The 18,820-nt window shown below is 39.7% G+C and overlaps 1 pseudogene across 1 annotated transcript in view; it reads left to right on the plus strand.

Moving 5' to 3' along the window:
- The window catches only part of LOC306642600 (thiosulfate sulfurtransferase/rhodanese-like domain-containing protein 2), a 417,963-nt pseudogene that overhangs the window by 21,637 nt on the left and 377,506 nt on the right, over positions 1 to 18,820 (plus strand). The window lies entirely within an intron of this gene.

The raw sequence follows: 18,820 nt of genomic DNA on the forward strand, positions 1-18,820 counted from the left end.
CTTTTAATTCCTCCAGAGCCTCTTCCCCTTCTCTAAGGGCCTTCTACAGTCCGGCCGTAGAGTTGTTAAGCACCCTCTAATTAAAGTCCAGATGGCTAATGTTCCCGGTGGTAACAGACTTATCTTATCAGCCGCCTTTAAATCTTCTCCCAAATGATCCCACTGAGGAATGTTTAACAGCCCTTCATCTAAAAACCAGGTGCTATTTCTCCTACTGTTTTTAAAAAGAGTCTTGCTGTTTTTGTTTTTAGGGGTGTCCCATTAGCTTTAAGGAGATCCCTCAAAAGCCCCTCCATTTGTGCCCGTGACATTTCAGTACCCATTTTAAAATACAGCTATGTAAACCTATCAGCACACAAAAATAAATCACCTTAATAGCAATAGCAAAAGCGAAAGCACACACATTAACTTTACAATAAACACAAGACTCAGTCACAAATTTCTGTGAACTTTATCTAGTCACAACTCCTGCAAACTTAATCTTGTCACAAATTCTGCGAACTTTATCTCAGTGCAAATTCTGCGAACTTTATCTCATCACAAATCCTGTGAACTTAATCTTGTCGCAAATCCTGTGAATTTAACCTGGCCAGAATTTTTCTTTTATAATTTTTCCTGATTTATCTCCTGCTCTGTTTCTCTGAGTTTCTGGGTATTGGCCTCACTTATCATCGTTCAGCAGCGATAAAACACACACACACACACACACACACACACACACACACACACACACGTAGTAAGTATCTCTCTTTATTCTTTGTTCACTTTCATATATATCATTTTAGTAAAACTAACTGATAAGCAGAAGCAAAGCATAAGGCAATCAGTGTAAGTGCACATGTGTGTTCATGTGAAAGATGCACGGGCTCCAGGCTAAGGAGATGGGTGCATGCACTGGTCGTGAGCTCAGCACGGAACAGGAAAGGAATCAATGGCCAATCAGACATGCTCCTGATTATTAGCATTGTGCTGCAGGTTCATTGTGGCACCATGCCAGGTGCCATCTTGGATTGAGTAATGTTGGGGGGGTGCCAGCAAATGCCCCCAACATGGCAGGATGGACACAGACCCAGACCAGCCATTCCCCAGCCTGCAGTCTAGTTCCCCTTGGGCAGATCATTGGTCAACAAGTGGAGGCACCTCTGCCTGCTACCAGGGAATATACCACACATAATGGCCATCACACCTAGAGGGGCAGCTTTCTTGTGGAGCACTGCATTATCAAGTTCCTCCAGCAAGACTTCAAGCTACTGAAGGACAGGAGGTGATATACTGGAAATCTACAGGGACACTATAAGCCAATAGAGGAAATCTGCAATATATCAGAGTTCCACTGATACCTGAACAATATGAGAAAACAAGGGAAGAAAGTGTCCCAAACAAACCTAAATGTTATATCAATAAAACCCAATGAGAGCATGAAGAAGAAATTTTTGAAAGGAAATTCAAAATGTACATAATTAAAATGATCAGGGAAGCAAATGAGGACATGAAAGAACAAATGCAGGCATTGAATGATGAGATGAAAGAGCTAATGCAGGCATTGAATGATTGCATCAATTGACAGTTAAAAGAGAAAATATGGGAAGCAAAAGATTATTTCAACAAAGAGTTAGAGATACTGAAAAAAAAGCAAACAGAAATCCTTAAAATGAAGGAAACAGTAAACCAAATTAAAAACTTCATAGAAAGCATAACCAATAGCATAGAACAACTGGAACACAGAACCTCAGACATTGAAGACACAATATTTAATCTTGAAAACAAAGTTGACCAAACAGAGACGATGGTTAGAAATCATGAATAGAATCTACAAGAACAATGGGATATCATGAAAAGGCCAAATTTAAGAATTATTGGAATAGAGGAAGGCGCAAAGTAAGAAACCAAAGAAATGAACAAGCTATACAAATAAAAAATATCAGAAAATTTCCAAATCTGAAGAATAAAATGGATAATCAAGTACAAGAGGCTTATAGGACTCCAAATATACAAAATTACAACAGACCCACACCAAGGCACATTATAAGGAAAATATCTAACATCCCAAATAAAGACAGAATTTTAAAGGCTATGAGAGAAAGGAATAAAATTACATTCAGGGGGTAAACAATATGGATATCAGCAGATTTTTCAATCCAGAACCTAAAATTTGGAAGGGCCTAGAACAACATTTACAAAGCCCTGAAAGAAAATGCATGCCAACCAAGAATCTTATACCCTGCAAACCTTACCTTCATACGTGCCAACAAAATAAATTCCTTCCATGATAAACAAAAGGTAAAAGAATTCACAAAAAGAAAGTTGGAATTACAAAACATTCTCAGCAAAATATTTCATGAGGAAGAGATGAAAAACAATAATGCAAATCAGCAAGGGGAGTAAGTACTCTAAAGGAATAGCCAAATAAAGGAGAAACCAAGTCATGTAAAGAAAATGAGCCAAATGACTGGGATTCTAAATCATATCTCAATAATAACCCTGAATGTTAATGGCCTGAATTCATCAATCTAAATCATAGACTGTCAGATTGGATTAAAAAGAAAGATCCAACAATATGTGCCTGCAAGAGATTCAATTCATAGAAAGAGATACCCAGAGAATAAAGGTGAAAGAATGGAAAAACCATACCATGCACATGGACACAGCAAAAAAGTTGGAGAATCCATCCTCAAATCAGATAATGTGGACTTCAAGTCAAAGTTAGTCAGAAAGGATAACAAAGGATATTTCATACAGCTTAAGGGAAGCATAAATCAGAAAGAGAGAACAAACATAAATATCTATGCCCCAAACATTTGCTCATCCATGTAGGTCAAACAAATACTTCTCAATTCCAGAAATCGAATAGACCACAACACAATAATACTAGGCAATTTTAACACACCTCTCTCATCACAGGATAGATCTTCTCAACCAAAATTGAACAAAGAAACCATTGATCTCAATAACACAATCATTAATTTAGACTTAACATACATATATGGAATATATCATCCAACAAAGAGCAAATAAACTTTCTTCTCTGCAGCACATGGATCCTTCTCTAAATTAGATCATATTTTATGCCATAAAGCTAATGTTGGCAAATACAAGAAGATAGAGATACTGCACTGTATTCTATCAGATCATAATGGTTTGAAATTAGAAATAAATGACAGAATAAAAAACAGAAACTACTCCAATCTCTGGAGATTAAATAATACACTATTGTATAATGAATGGATAATAGAAGATATCAGGAAGGAAATAAAAATATTCTGAGAAGTAAAAAAAAAATCATAAAAAAATCTCGTGGACATTATGAAAGCAGTACTTAGAGGAAAATTTATTTCATGAAGCACATTCAATAAAAGAAGAAAACGTCAACAAAAAAAAAAAAAATGACTTAACACTACAGCTCAAAGCCCTAGAAAAAGAACAGAGCAAAACCAAAAATAGTAGAAGATAGGTAATAGTTAAAATCAGAGCTGAAATCAATGAAATTGAAACAAAATAATTGAAAAACTTGACAAAATAAATAGTTGGTTCTTCGAAAAAATAAACAAAATTGATAAACCTTTAGCCACACTAACAAAGAGAAGGAGAGAGAAAACTCAAATTACGAAAATTCGGAATGAAGAAGGAAATATCACAACAGACAGGATTGAAATACAAAACATGATTAGAAGCTCTTTTAAAACTCTATACTCCAACAAAATAGAAAATCTCAAAGATGTTTACAGATTTCTAGAGACATATGTATTACCTAAACTGAACCAGGAGGACTTGCACAATTTAAATAGATCAATTTCAAGTAATGAAATAGAAGAAGTCATCAAATGCCTACCAACAAAGAAAAGTCTGGGACTAGATGTGTTCTCAGTAGAGTTCTATAAAACCTTTAAAGAAGAGCTCATTCCAATACTCCTCAATATATTCCATGAAACACAAGAGGATGAGACCTTCCCAAACTCATTCTATGAAGTCAATATCACCCTGATACCTCGACCAGACAGAGACACATCAAGGACAGAAAATTTCAGGCCAATATCCTTAATGAACATCGAAGCAAATGTCTCAAGTGGGTTTTCTCCCAGCGTTACAAGGTTGATTCAACATCCAGAAGTCAGTAATGTAATTAACCATGTCAACAGACTTAAAGTTCAGGATTACATGATTATTTCGATGCAGAAAAAGAATTTGATAAAACACAGCATCCCTTCATGCTCAAAAGACTAGAAAAAATAGGGATATGGGAACATTCCTTAACATTGTAAAGGCCATCTATGCTGAGCCCATGGCCAATATCACTCTAAATGGTGATAAACTGAAAGCATTCCCCCTAAAACCTGGAACAAGCCAGTGATGCCCTCTTTTACCAGTTCTATTCAACAGTGTCTTTGAAACTCTTGTCAGAGCAATTAGACAGACCAAGGAAATTAAGGGGATATGAATAGGAAAGAAGAACTCAAACTATCCCTATTTGCTGATGACACAATTCCATAGTTAGAGGAACCAGTAAATTCCACCAGAAAGCTTTTAGAACTCATAAGTGAATTCAGTAAAGTATCAGGTTACAAGATCAATGCTCATAAATCTAATGCATTTTTATACATAATTGATGGAACTTCAGAAAGAGAAATTAGGAAAACTACCCCATTCACAATAGCATCGAAAAAAAAATAAAATTCTTGGGAATCAATCTAACAAAAGAGGTTAAAGACCTCTACAATGAGAACTACAGAACACTAATGAAAGAAATTAGAGAAAACCTTAGAAGATGGAAAGATCTCCCATGTTCTTGGATAGGCAGAATTAATATTGTCAAAATGGCCAAACTACCAAAAGTGCTATTCAGATTCAATACAATTCCAGTTAAAATCCCAATGATGTTCCTTACATAAATAGAGCAAGCAATCATGAAATTCATTTGGAAGAATAGGAAACCCAGAATAGCTAAAACAGGAAGAGTGAAGGAAGTGTTCTGGCAATACCAGAACAGCAACTGTACTACAAAGCAATACTAACAAAATGGCATGGTATTGGTAACAAAATAGACGGGTAGATCAATGGCACAGAATAGAGGACATGGACACAAACCCCAACAAATACAATTTTCTCAAACTAGACAAAGGTGACAAAAATATGCAGTGGAGAAAAGATAGACTCTTCAACAAATGGTGCTTGGAAAACTGGAAATCCATGTGCAGCAGAATGAAACTTAACCCCTATATCTCACCCTGCACAAAACTCAATTCAAAGTGGATCAAAGACATCAGAATCAGACCAGAGACACTTCATTTTATAGAAGAAAAAGTAGGTCCAAATCTTCAACATGTCGGCTTAGGATCAGACTTACTTAACAGTACTCCTATAGCAAAAGAAATAAAAGCAAGAATCAACTGGGATAGATTCAAACGAAAAAGCTTTCTCTCAGCAAAGGACACTATTAGCAATGTGAAGAGAGAGCCTACAGAGTGGGAGAAAATCTTTGCCAATCACACTTCAGATAGAGCACTTGTTTCCAGAATATTTAAAGAACTCAAAAAAAATCTACAAAAGGATACAAATAATCCAGTCAAAAAGTGGTCTAAGGAAGTGAACAGAAACTTCACAGAAGATGATCTACAAGCAATCAACAGATATTTGAAAACATGTTCAAAATCTCTAGGAATAGGAGAAATGCAAATCAAAACTAACCTAAGATTCCATCTCACCCCAATTAGAATGGCAATCATCAACAATACAAGCACCAACAGGTGTTGGTGAAGATATGGGGAAAAGGTACACTCATATATTCCTGGAGCGGTTGCAAATTAGTGCTGCCACTCTGGAAAGCAATATGGAGATTCCTCAGAAAGCTTGGAATGGACCCACCATTTGACCCAGGTATCCCACTACTTGTCCTATACCCAAATGACTTAAAATCAGCATACTAGAGAGATACAGCCACATCAATATTCATATCTGCTCAATTTACAATAGCCAGATTGTGGAACCAACCTAGATGTCTTTCAATTGATGAATGGATAAATAAACTGTGGTATATATATACAATGGAATATTACTCAGCTATAAATAATAATAAAATGATGGCATTTGCAGGCAAATGGATGAAATTGGAGAACGTCATGCTAAGTGAGATAAGCCAATCTCAAAAAACCAAAGGATGAATGATCTCACTGATATGCAGATGATGACACAAAATGGGGGGTGGGAGGGGGGCCAGAATCGAGGAAGGAGGGACTGTGTAGTGGGAAAAGAAGGGTGAGAGGGGTGGGGGGAAGAAAAATAACAGAATGAATCAAACACAATTACCCTATGTCAATATGATTACACAAATGGTACACATTTACTTCATGTACAACCAGAGAAACAAGATGTATCCCATTTGTTTATAATAAAAATAAATTGAAAAAATAAATAAATGGGGATTAAAAAAACACAAACATCCAACTCTTTGTTTTATGGATGCTTTCTGTTAGTCTTTATTTTATTTTATTTTTTCTGATTTTTAAAATTTTTATTTTGATTCATTGTACACAAATGGAGCACAACTGTTTTTTTCTCTATACATGAAGTAGAGTTGCACCATTTGTGTAATCATACATGTACATAGGGTGATGACATTTGTCTCATTCGGTTGATTTTCCTTTTCCCACCCCCTCCCACCCTGTTTTTTCCTCTGATATTCCCCAACTGCATCCATTTACCTGCTAATGCCATAATTTTATTTTTCTTTATGGTTGATTAATATTCCATTGTATATCTGTAACACAGTTTCTTATTGCAATCATCAACTGAAGGTCATCTACATTGGTTCCACAATCTATAGATTGTGAATTGAGCAGCTATTAACATTGTTGTGTCTGTATCTCTGTAGTATGCTGATTTTAAGTCCTTCAACTATTGACCATGGAGTGAGATAGCTTGGTCAAATGGTGGTTCCATTTCCAAATTCTTTAAGGACTCTCCATAGAGCTTTCCAGAGTGGCAGCACTAATTTGCAACTCAACTAGCATTGTATTATTGTACTTTTTCCCCACATCCTCACCAACACCTATTGTTGCTTGTATTGTTGATGATCACCATTCTAATTGGGATGAGAAGGTATCTTATCGTAGTTGTGATTTGCATTTCTGTTATTACTAGAGATGCTGAACTTTCGTTCATATATCTGTTATTGCTTATAGATCTTCTGTTGTGAAGTGTCTGCTCATTTTCTTGGCTCATATACTGATTTTTTTTTTTTGCATTCCTTGTGTAAAGTTTTGTGTTCTTTATAGATTGTAAAGATTAGTGTTCAAAAAAAAGAAAAAAGAAAAAAAGATTACTGCTCTATCTGAAGTATGTGTTGCAAAGATTTTCTCCCACTCTGGAGGCTCTCTCCTCACATTTTTGATCATTGCCATTCCTCAGAAAAGAGTTTTAATGTGAATCTATCCCAATTATTGATTCCTGCTTTCATTTCTTGTGCTTTGGAAGTCATTTTATGGAAGTCTGGTCCTAAGTCAACATGATGCAGATTTGGACCTAATTTTTCTTCTATAAGTTGCAGAATCTCTGGTCTGAATACAAGGTCCTCAATGTTTTTGAGTTGAGTTTTATGCAGGGTGAGAGATCAGATTTTATTTTCATTTTGCTGCATATGGATTACCAGTTTTCCCAGCACCATTTGTTGAAGAGGCTATTTTTTCTCCATTGTGTTTCTGGCACCTTTATATAGTATGAGAAGTGTATTTATATGAATTTGTCTCTGTGTCCCCTATTCTGTACCTCTGATCTACCTGTCTATTTTGGTGCCAGTACCATGCTGTTTTTATTTTCTATTGCTCTGTAGGATCCTTGAAGGTCTAGTATTGTGAAAGCCCCATCTTCACTCTTCCAGCTAAGGATTTCTTTAGGTATTCTGAGTCTCTTATTCTTCCAAATGAATTTCATGGTTGCTTGCTCTATTTGTATGAGTTACAACATTGGGATTTTAATTGGAATTGCATTGAATTTGTATAGCACTTTTGGAAGTATGGCCATTTTGACAATATTAATTCTGTGTATCCTAGAACATGGGAGATCTTTCCATCTCCTACAGTTTTTGGTTTTTTAGTGTTCTCTAATTCTCATTGTAGAGGTCTTTCACCTCTTCGTTAGATTGATTCCTAAGTTTTGTTTTGTTTTGTTTTGTTTTGTTTTGTTTTTTGAGGCTAATATGAATGGGGTAGATTTCCTAATTTCTCTTTCAGTGGATTCTTTGCATATGAATAAAAAATGCTTTAGATTTATGAGAATTGATTTTAAATCCTGCTAATTTACTGAATTCATTTATGAGTTCTAGAAATTTTCTGGTGGAATTTTTCAGTTTTTCTAAATATAGAATCATGTCATCAGCAAACAGGTATCGTTTGAGTTCTTCTTTTCCTCTTTGTATCCCTTTAAATTCTTTGGTCTGTCTAATTGCTCTGGCTAGAATTTCAAGGACAGTGTTGAATAGAAGTGGTAGTGGTGAAAGAGGGCATCCCTGCTTTTTTCCAGTTTTTAGGGGTAATTTTTTCAGTTTTTCCATTTAGAATGATGTTGGTCATGGGGTTAATGTTGAGGAATGTTCCTACTATCACTATTTTTTCTAGGGATTTGGGCATGAAGGGTGCTGTATTTTTTCAAATACTTTTTCTGCATCTATTGAAATAACCATATGGTTCTTAACCTTATGTCTGCTGATGCAGTGAATTACATTTATTGTTTCTGGATGTTGACCCCACCTTTTATCCCTGGGATAAAACCTACTTAATGGTACTACACTAAGTTTTTAATATGTTTTTGTATGCAATTTGCTAAAATTGCTAAGAATGTTTGCATGTATATTGATTTTAGGATATTGGTCAGAAATTTTCTTTCCTTGACGTGTCTATATCTGGTTTTGGTATCAGGGTTGCATTATTCTTTTCTTTTTGTCTCCAATTTATTTAATTTTTCTCTGAATTTCACTACTTCATTTCTTCCAAAAATTTTGGATTTGGTTTGTTGTTGTTTTTGTAAGACATTATGATGAATCATGATATTGTTGATTTGAATTTTTTTTTTTTTTTGTTTAGGCTTATAGTGCTAAAATCTAGCCTCTCTGCATTGCTTGCCCCTTTCTGGTATGTTGTTACATTTCTTTGCAATTTTAATCTAGGCACAGTGGTACATGCCTATAACAAAAGTAACTCAGGAGGTTGAAACTGAAGGATCACATGTTCAAAGCCAGCCTCAGGAAAAGCAAGGCCCTAAGCTTCTCTGTGAGACACTTCTCAGAAAAATACAGAATAGGGTTGGGGGGTGGGACTCAGTGGTCCATTGTTCCTCAGTTCAATTCTTGAAATCAAAATTAAAAGACATGCATGATACATACACATATGGAATAGACACAAAGAGACCCATTAGCTTATACAACTTATATGTGACTGATATGCATACTCACTTTCTCTATATATGCACAAAAAAAGGAGATTAGGCAAAAGGTACACCAGGAAGAACCATGTGAGGACATAGGAGAGACAGCATACACAGTCCAGGGAGATAACTTTCAGAACACTTCCTAATAACATCTGAATTGTCAGCCTTACAATCCTCAGAACTGTGAAACAATAAAATTCTGTTGTTCAAGCACATCTGTCAGGGCTCTTTGTTATGACAGCCCAAGTGTGAGAGGAGAAGCAGGGACAGGATGACAGCAGGGGTCTACTCAGAACTTCTCAGTATTCAGTAGGGAAGTATTTCAATATTGTAATAATCCACATAGCCACACTGATTTGAGCCATGAAACACACATTTCTGAGAGCAGCAAGAATGATATGATAGGTTTTTCTTAAGTAAAATGTGTCTGATTAAAAGTTCTGTCCTCAGTTCTGAGACTGTGCCTTTCTAAAATTATGCCTTAGAATTTACTTACTTTTAAGAAGTTGAATGCATAAAATCAGTTTGAATGTTTTTATCCTTACCTACATCCTCTGTTCTGAAGCAGTCACAATCAAGGAGTCATGTATCACAGGCAGGATGAGGATAGAAGAGGTCTTGTGTTCCATGTGAACAGGGTCCTGTGGCAACTCCCTTTCTTACTTACTTGTGTCTTTTATTCTTCTATCCTGCCAGGTATCTCTCTCTGCCTTTTTCACTTGGTGTCTGTCCCCAAGCACCAGTAAACCTTGTGTCTTTAACTCTGTAGTTCTACCTGGTGCTCCTTTCTCCTGGTCTACCTTTTGTTTCTAACCAACCTCTTGTGTTCCTGGTGACCCTGCACTTGTTTATCAGGTGTTCTTGCTTCTCATGTATAGCCAGTATATCACCAGCCCCTGATCTACTGGGAGACCCTCCTTCCCCTTTACATCTGGTTGGGGGTGAATCCTCTCTCCTGATCCTGCTCTTTTGTTAAAGCCAAGATATTTGTATATATTTCAGAGAAAAGTAATTCTTCCAGGAAGCAGAGTTGAATCATAGTTTACACCTGGGAAGAGAAGAAAGAGTGTGAGTGACCTTAGGTGGAAATGACTCCAAGTCTGAAAGACTTCTAGGACAAACAGGAAATGGTGATGATCCCATCCTGTTCTGCACCATGGAGTTGTTAATCCCAACCATCAGCTTCACACATGTTTACAAATGTATGTACGTGTGTACACCCACCCACCCCCCCCCCACACACACACACAATGCTGAGAATCTAAACTATAAAGCTACACCAAGATTTGCAGACCCAGCCCACCTTGTTTACAAAGTCCTCATCAATGCAGCTCAGGAAATGGGTCTGGGTATAAATCATCCTTTCTTGGCTGCTGCTCCAGTCCTTCCTCTCCCAAGTTTGCAGAAGACTGTCCAGTGGACAAGTGGGAGGGCTTCCATGTGGAAAAGTGTGTGGACCCCAAGCTGTACATATGGATGGCTTCAGATGTGATTTGAATGGGTGCCTGTCTTGGGCGCCTTGGTCTCTGGCACCTTTGGTTTGGCTGCTAAAAATCAGGCATGTCATGCCTTAGGCATTGTCTTTCTGGAGGTGCACACCAGGACAGGGAAGACAAGAGCAGTGCATGGATGGGGAATCGAACTTCATTTCAAACAAATGGTAGAAGACAGGGTTCAGGAATCTAGTCTGGTCTGCTCTACTGCAGGACAACCCAACTTGAGGATATAATGGAGAAGATAGTGCAAGAGGTGGAACATCTAGTACAGTCATGTGGAAGGACATTTGGAGCCACTGATAGTCCATGCACTATTCCCACAAAGGACCCAAGTTCTGCAAAGATGGTGTGTTGGTTCTTTGGAAAGGTAGGGAGAGAAAGGAGCCACATCACTTGGCCTCATCACTACACAATTAAAAAAAAAAAAAAAAAGGTTAGGAGGGACCTTAGGTGCTAAGGGACTCTTCTGCTTGAAAGATTAAATTCCCCATACTAAAGGAAATGTTCTTATTTTGGACAGCAGCCTTTCTTGGCCATTGACACCCTTTGGTGTCAAGTCTCAAGTTCCATAAATCTGGGTGGGGTTTGGGTAAGGGAAGCACAGGCTGAGTTGAGAATCAAGTTAGGCATACCAGGCAAGTGCTAGCTCAATTCCAAGCAGGAGTTGGTGGCAGGGATATGGAGTTGTATCTTGCAGTGGACTGGGCCAGTCCAAGGAGGGAGCTGCTACAAAGGAAGAATGATATTTCTGGGGAAACACTATATCAAGTAGCACCTGAAGAGAATCAGATCTGAGGGACCCAGGTAGGACCCCTAGTGGACTCTTGTTCCAGGTCTCTACTATTCTTGCTAGGAACTACACAGATCAGGGAACTGCCAGAAGCTGGTCAGGGATATGATTCATATCAGGGAACACCATGACAAATTCAGGGATATTGATACTGGCACCATGAGCCCTGGATGTATCACCTTGGAGACAGAGGAACAGGAGAGGTCATGTGAAAGTGAAAGAACATTGGGTTGCTTCCAATGAGGGCTGTTTATTTTACTTCTTTTCACTTGTTAGAATTAGAATGGCAGGGATTAATTAGAGCCATACAGATATAGACTGGAGATGTGGTGCTGAACCCCTCCATGCACTCCCCACTTCCATCCTCTTCTGAAATATCAGGATAAAGTAGTGACCACTTTCATGACCTCTGATATTTCCCACTCCAAAGAAGTGACCATTTCCAGGCAGGTGTGAGGCTAGTGGCCTCTGCAGAGCCCACAAACAGAAGGAGAACTTGAGGCTGTACTGGTTACTCCTACCCAAACTGACCCTGAACCTCAAGGCAGAGTTGGAATCAGGAACATTGAGGTTGGAGTTTCTGGTACAGATGCAGAGAGAATGCCTATACTGCTAGCTACAGCGAGCTGCAGTTTGGAAAGCTATATGCCTCAGAATCAACACACAGATAGGTGACAGAACCTACCAGACCCTACTGTGTAATACATAATCCTGCACCACTTGGTTCTGGGCCCTGAAACCTGACTCACATTTCTGGGGTCTCATCAATGATCAAAGATGCTTGTGCACTGCAATTCCTGGAAACATTTTCAAAGTCCCTCTTCTGCGGGGTGTCTCTCAGTCATGTCCCACAGGGATGAGAAAAGAGTTAACTGATGGAAGAGGATGTTGGCTCCATATTACTCAATTACCCCCAAAATTATCTACTCTATAAACACACAAAAGTCAATACTTATTTAAATGAGAGGGGGCATGACAGGTCTGGCCATGCCAGCTCTGGCCTCTAACAACAACAACAACTTGGAGTAGTTCAACTCTCTTTCATTTAAATGGGGAAAGACTAGGAGGAGATACTTCTGTGATGGACAGGATAGGGTGCAGTTAGGGGAGACATTTTCTTAGGGAGAATATGCCACAAGGAGACAGGGAACCACTCCCACAGAGTGTCACATGATTCCTGGAAATCTGGGACAGGATTCTGTGACTGTTAGTTCCTGGAAGACAGGCCTCTTCATCCCATGACTCAACTTAGTCTGATTCTGCTAAGTAAGGATGGCTTACCATACTCCTCCATGTATATGGTTGGCTCCAGTGGGGACTGGCACCAAAGTGATGTACTGGAATTCATCAGCAGTTGTCAGGTCCCACAATGTCACTCTCTGTTCTCAACTAACCTGGACCAATACACTCTCCTACCTTTGTTGCATCTGCTTCATATTGTTCATATCAAAAGTATTGGCAATAGGGCAATGGGGCCCTGGGACAATGTACCTTATACCAAATATTAACATTAAGGGCTTCATTGGACTGTATGATTTTACTTGAATTCCTCAATGGTGTGGGGTATTATGTGGTGAATGTCTTTATTCTCCAAAATTCACATGTTGAAGTTCTAACACCCAATATGATTGTATTCAGAGATTTGTTTTAGTTTTTAGGAGGGGTAGATAAGATCCTGAGGGTGAGGCTTCATGAAGGTATTAGTGGTCTTGGTAGGAGAAGGAGGAGACAGTGAAGGGATGCTGGTCATGTGAGGACATAGGCCTGCCAGTCATATTCTCAAGATAGAGAGGGTGCCCTCAGGGGACTTTGGGTCAGGCATCCTTCTGGGACTCCTGAATCCATAACAGTAAGAAGTGAATGCCTGAGGTTTCAACCACTGAGTCTATAACATCTGGTATGGCAGCCCAAGTTAACTGAGATGGTACACACAATGGCCTGGGAGCATGATTACGGAGTGGGGCAAAGATGAACATACCCACCCAGAATCCAAAGAGAGTGAACATTCCCTTGAGTTTCTTTTTACCACAGGAGTTCAGAACAATGTGTGTGGGTACCTGTAGAGTTTTGTCTTGGGGCCAGCATCCTTAACCTTCCTTCTGATTGTGATGTCTTCTGTGCCATGAACAATGAGGTTGATGCTATAATCGGAAATGACTTGGGGAGATACCATCATATGGAGTCACACAGCCAACTGCAAATCCCAGCTTACATTATCTCAGATACCTGTTCTGACCTTGAGACCTCCATGTGATGTTGATGATCATTGGAAACATTGCCTATTCTCATGGGGCTGTGATGGGCAAGTGAGTTAAAGCAAATTTATCCTCCTAGTGTGAGATAAATATTCCTGGAAATTAGGTCTCTGAACTTGTCCCCCAAACCACAGGACCTTCCTTCCATTTCCCCTACATCCCAGCCTCCTTTTTCCATCCCACGATTTTCCTCATGTCAGAGCACTAGGAGGAGTTTGGGGACCCTGGAGAGAGTGCTTACATGAGGAAACAGGAGAGTGCTTCCACATCTCGAGTCTGAGGAAGGTGCCTGTGGACCAGGGTCTTAAAGCACTGCTCGTGGCTGAAGATTTTATCGATGCTCTAAGGTTCACTGGAGGCACCTGGTGGCACTGCAGTATGGAAGATGGACAGGGTGCCCTCTCCAAACTGTCCACCTGGCTGTTGGTGGGCACCCATTTGGAAGATGGTGGGGTCCAGGTGTGCAAATGGTGGTGGTGCTGGAGGGGCAAGGCCCTGGTGACAGAGGCCCTCATGATTCCAAGTACCCCACTGACTGAGATAGTCACAGTGGTCCTCAGGGCAGAAACTGCTGTGAGGAAGGGAGCAGGATGCTCCACACCCCCACTGAAGGCCCCTGGGGCCCTCCAGATGACGGGTTCCTGAGTGTGGTGAATGTTCTGAATATGAGGAGGCTCTCCTGGCTTCAGTTCTGGCTCTCATGATTCAAAGATGAACAGATCAGCCACACACTGTTTTCCAGGTTAAGCAGACAGCACCAGAGGTTTATGCTGGAATATTGGTGCAGTCACCCATGGGGGCAGGGACACATCACAGAACAGCTGGTGTGTTGGTACAGGGAAACCCCAGTAGAATGGATATAGTGTTTTTTCATCAAATCATGTCTGCAAAAAGCACACTTGGGTGTGCATGATATATTTATCACCGTATTAAAAGCCTTTTAAAAGGAATGGGACAAAACAGGATACTCAGACACTGAAAATAGGCTTCTTTGGCTCTTTTACTTGTCATATCAGCTTATTATTTCCTACAGTCTTCATTCATGTCATTGGTATTAGACCTGGAAGGTTTCTCTCTTTCTTATTTTTTTCTTGACCTAGTGATATGAAATACAATGTGTTAAACTGTCTTCTCCTATTTCCACATTTAATTTTTTTAAATGATGGTTTACTATAATGAATGGCAGAGACCAGACTTTCAAAGCAAGCTTTATTTGATAGACGAAGTTTGAATTCAGGGCCCTTGCATACTCTTAGGCAGCACTTTACCACTGAACTTCATCCCTAACCCCATAAAATCAGATTCACAGATGAATGTCAGAAACAAGTCTATTCATCAATGAGTTGGTAGATGAAACCCTAATCCAACACCATCAATCATCTTTGCTTAACTGATGGGCAGAACATATGAGCCATGGCTCTTGTCTACCATATTAATTATAAACAATAATGAGTATAAAAAACATCTACTCTAAACTGTAGGGTGTGGCTTGCATTTTATAGATATAGTGGTTTTTGCACCTCATCACATCTGCAAAACTCACACTTGGGTGTTCATGAGATATTCAACACCTTTACATAAAACTTTTTAAATGAAGTCTGGCAAAACATGCTATTAGGCACTAAAAATGTAATTCTTTCGTTCTTCTTTCACTTTTCAAGAGAGCTAATTATTTCCCACAGATTTCATTCATGTAATTGTTATTAATTAGAATTGACAGCTTTATGTTTTTGAACAAGTGATATAAAATGTGTAGTGTGGAAAAACTGTCTTCTCTCTTAATTCCACAATTTTTTCTTTCTTCTTTTTCTTTAAATAATACTTTACTGTAATGAATGATGAAGACCAGATTTCCAAAGCAAAATTGATTTGGGAGATCAATATCCAATTCAGGCCCATTGCATACTCTCTGTAACCACTTTACCACTGAGCTACACTCCTAATCCTATGCAATCAGCTTTGTCCCAATTCACAAGGTTAGTCTGCAGATGCACACACACTCTTACTAGCCCAAATTCAATTTGTATAGAATTGCCATGGAAAGGAGCAGTTAAATGACATTTTGCCCTAACATCTGTCCATTGCTGTTGTAAAGTCCAGAGATAACACTGTTCAGAGATTTATGTATGTATGCAGATATATGTACACACACACACACACACACACACACATCTCTGAACATGGATGTTTACCTAATCAGGGAACTTTGGAGGAATGGTAAAGGCCCTGTCTGCCTCCTGCATACAGGTTAGATCTGCACATTGGGGGCAATTAGCAGTGTCACTTATGACATAGTGTCTTCCCCATTATTCTTTGGAAGGAAGTGATACTAATTACCCAAGTCCCAGAAAAAGCATTGAGAGATTTTTTTTTTTTTTTCCCCATGTACTGCAAGGTTCAGTGAATCCACGGTACAATTTTAAAAGTTCCAACTAAAATCATGCCATGTAGTAGAAAAGGATGAACATTAACTTGCTCTGTCTACTGAAATTGGTCCACATTTCAAAGTCCTCAAAAATGTATAAGGAAAGCTTAGAAAGAAAGCAGTTGAGCATCTGTATTTTTGGGAGGTCTCTACGTATGTAATAATAGCTGAATACTGTAAATCTAGCAAGGAAATTCGAGGAATGCGGTATTTAGAGGGTTACCCAGAGCTAATTCTTTGCCATAATGGAACCTATTGATGGAGTATGAGAAAGGTACACACTGATATTTGGCCCAGTGAACAAGAATCAAAGGGACGTGGTGCAAAGGGGGTCAAAACAATAGTCCTAAATAAGGAGCCTGAGCTTCAGCGTAGAGAACTTGCAATGCTGCAGCCAGGGCGGTCTCCAATGCAGGCGTGGCAGGTTTGTAACAGTGACCATCACCATGGTCGTTTCAGGTGCACTCGCTGGAAGTAGGAGCAGCCCAACGCTCCGCCAGGAAGACCCGCCTTGCACACCACACATCACAGATGCTGACGCACTTCTATCCTGTCTTGCAGGCATTCCGCGCTTCCCGCCAGCAGCCCTCGCGTATGCGAACACCCTTGGCCAGAAGCGCTGTGGCGCTCGCGGTCCTCAGTACAACTGTCCAGAATCCCTTGCTTTGGCGCTGCAGGGATGAAGCAGGCGCGAGCGCTGAAGGCGGTTTCCCTACTGCTGGCGCGGCTCCCATGGTGGCGTCCAGAGTGGGTTCCCCGCCCAGAAGTACTGGACCCGCGTGGCTCTCTCTTCCAGAGTGCATCGTGCGCCGGTCTTCCATTCTGGGCGGCGGGCCTCCCCGTTGTGTGTCCGCGCAAGCCACACCGCCTGCGCCCTGTTCTCAACTGGATGTGGGCGACGCCCAGACCAGGCCCTGCGCGGCCCTGGGGCCTCCTGTCCTGGAAGCGAGCGTATTTGGCAGAGTGTGAGCTTGTATATGAACGTAGTATAAGATTATTTATATAGTGGAGGATATTTGCCTATTTGTATGAGGTGGGTAACTGTAGAGATGAGATGCCTATGGAGAGTTACTGGTATACTGAGTTTGTGTTGGGTACCACATTAGCGATAGTTGTGAGAAGGAAGAATATTTAGGTGTCAATTAGTATGTGTATTCGAGGGACATGGAAGATGATATCTGTATTAAGTAGAAGTTATTTGGATGTAAGTGAGAAGGAAGACTGTATATATAGATGGAAAGGTGACATTGTGCTTTTAAACAGGGGCTGTGGAAATTGTTTTAGAGATAAATGATAGTTTTTTGTTAGTACTTGTTAGAAATAAAGTTTGTTCTAGTAGGGTGTGATAATTTGGGATTTGTAAGTGAGCTTATGTGTAGCTGGAGATAGTTTTGTGTCTTGGGAATGCAAATTGATTTCTGGATTCTAACATGGGTACATGAATTCTGTAAGTTTCTTCATTGGGAAAAAAAGTTGCTAGGAGTATTGAAAATGTATTTCTTCAGAGAATGTGTGACATTTTTAGGTCCATATGGGAATGTTTGGCTGCAGAGCTTGGCAGTTTGATTTCTGGAGATGTGGAATGCTGTAGTTTTAGCGGATCTCTGTATTTATGTTTGAAAATGTTTGTGTGTCTGTCCATTTCTGTGTGGAAAGTATTATATATTGATCCATATTTAGAGATTAATGGGTGCATGGTTTTTCATGTGTGCTGGTTTTGAACTCTCTGTCTCATGCATGCAAGATTATCATTTCTGTGTTTTGTGTGTAGGCACACAAGTGATTAGGTGTATGTTCATGGATTTGTGGATGCATTATTTAGAATCTGTGTGTACACAAAGGCCCAGGAAGTGTATTTGTGTTTATTGTGGCACATAATTCTTGAAGATATTGGTGATGTTATTAGAATGTGCCATCCTGGTGTTTAATTATGGTTTGCCTCATGCATTTGAGAATTCTAGGTTGTAGGTAGCTGAGTGTGTCTTGAATTCATGGGGCTCTTGGCCTGTGTGCTCTGGCAGATGCGAGAGGTTCATTGTGTGCTTGGGAGTAGATTGTGTCTTTGGGTATTGTGAATGAATATATTTTAAGAACTGTGGGCTTTTGCTGATAATTCTGAGGAAAGGCTTGTGGCCAGGAAGGTTATGTCACAGTTGGAGTCCAGGTCTTTAGCTCCAGAAAGAATGATTTGTCAAACTCTGAGGTGGAGCCAGTGTTATAGTGGAGACCTAAGTTAGTGATGCCAGGCTAATGAAGACTGCCAAGAGAAGTCACAAGCAGTGAGCACACCCAGCTCCATGGAGTGACTACGCAAGAGACAAGACTGGAGGGGCAAACTTATCCATGTCTTGGGGATCCATATCAAACCATCACATGCCCTAGGTCCCCACTTGGAGCACTAGACTGAATGTTTGCCCTGCTTGCTTATTTTCCTTGTTAG

This window comes from Sciurus vulgaris, assembly GCF_902686455.1.
Source record: "Sciurus vulgaris genome assembly, chromosome: 13".
Classification (NCBI taxonomy): Eukaryota; Metazoa; Chordata; class Mammalia; order Rodentia; family Sciuridae; genus Sciurus; species Sciurus vulgaris.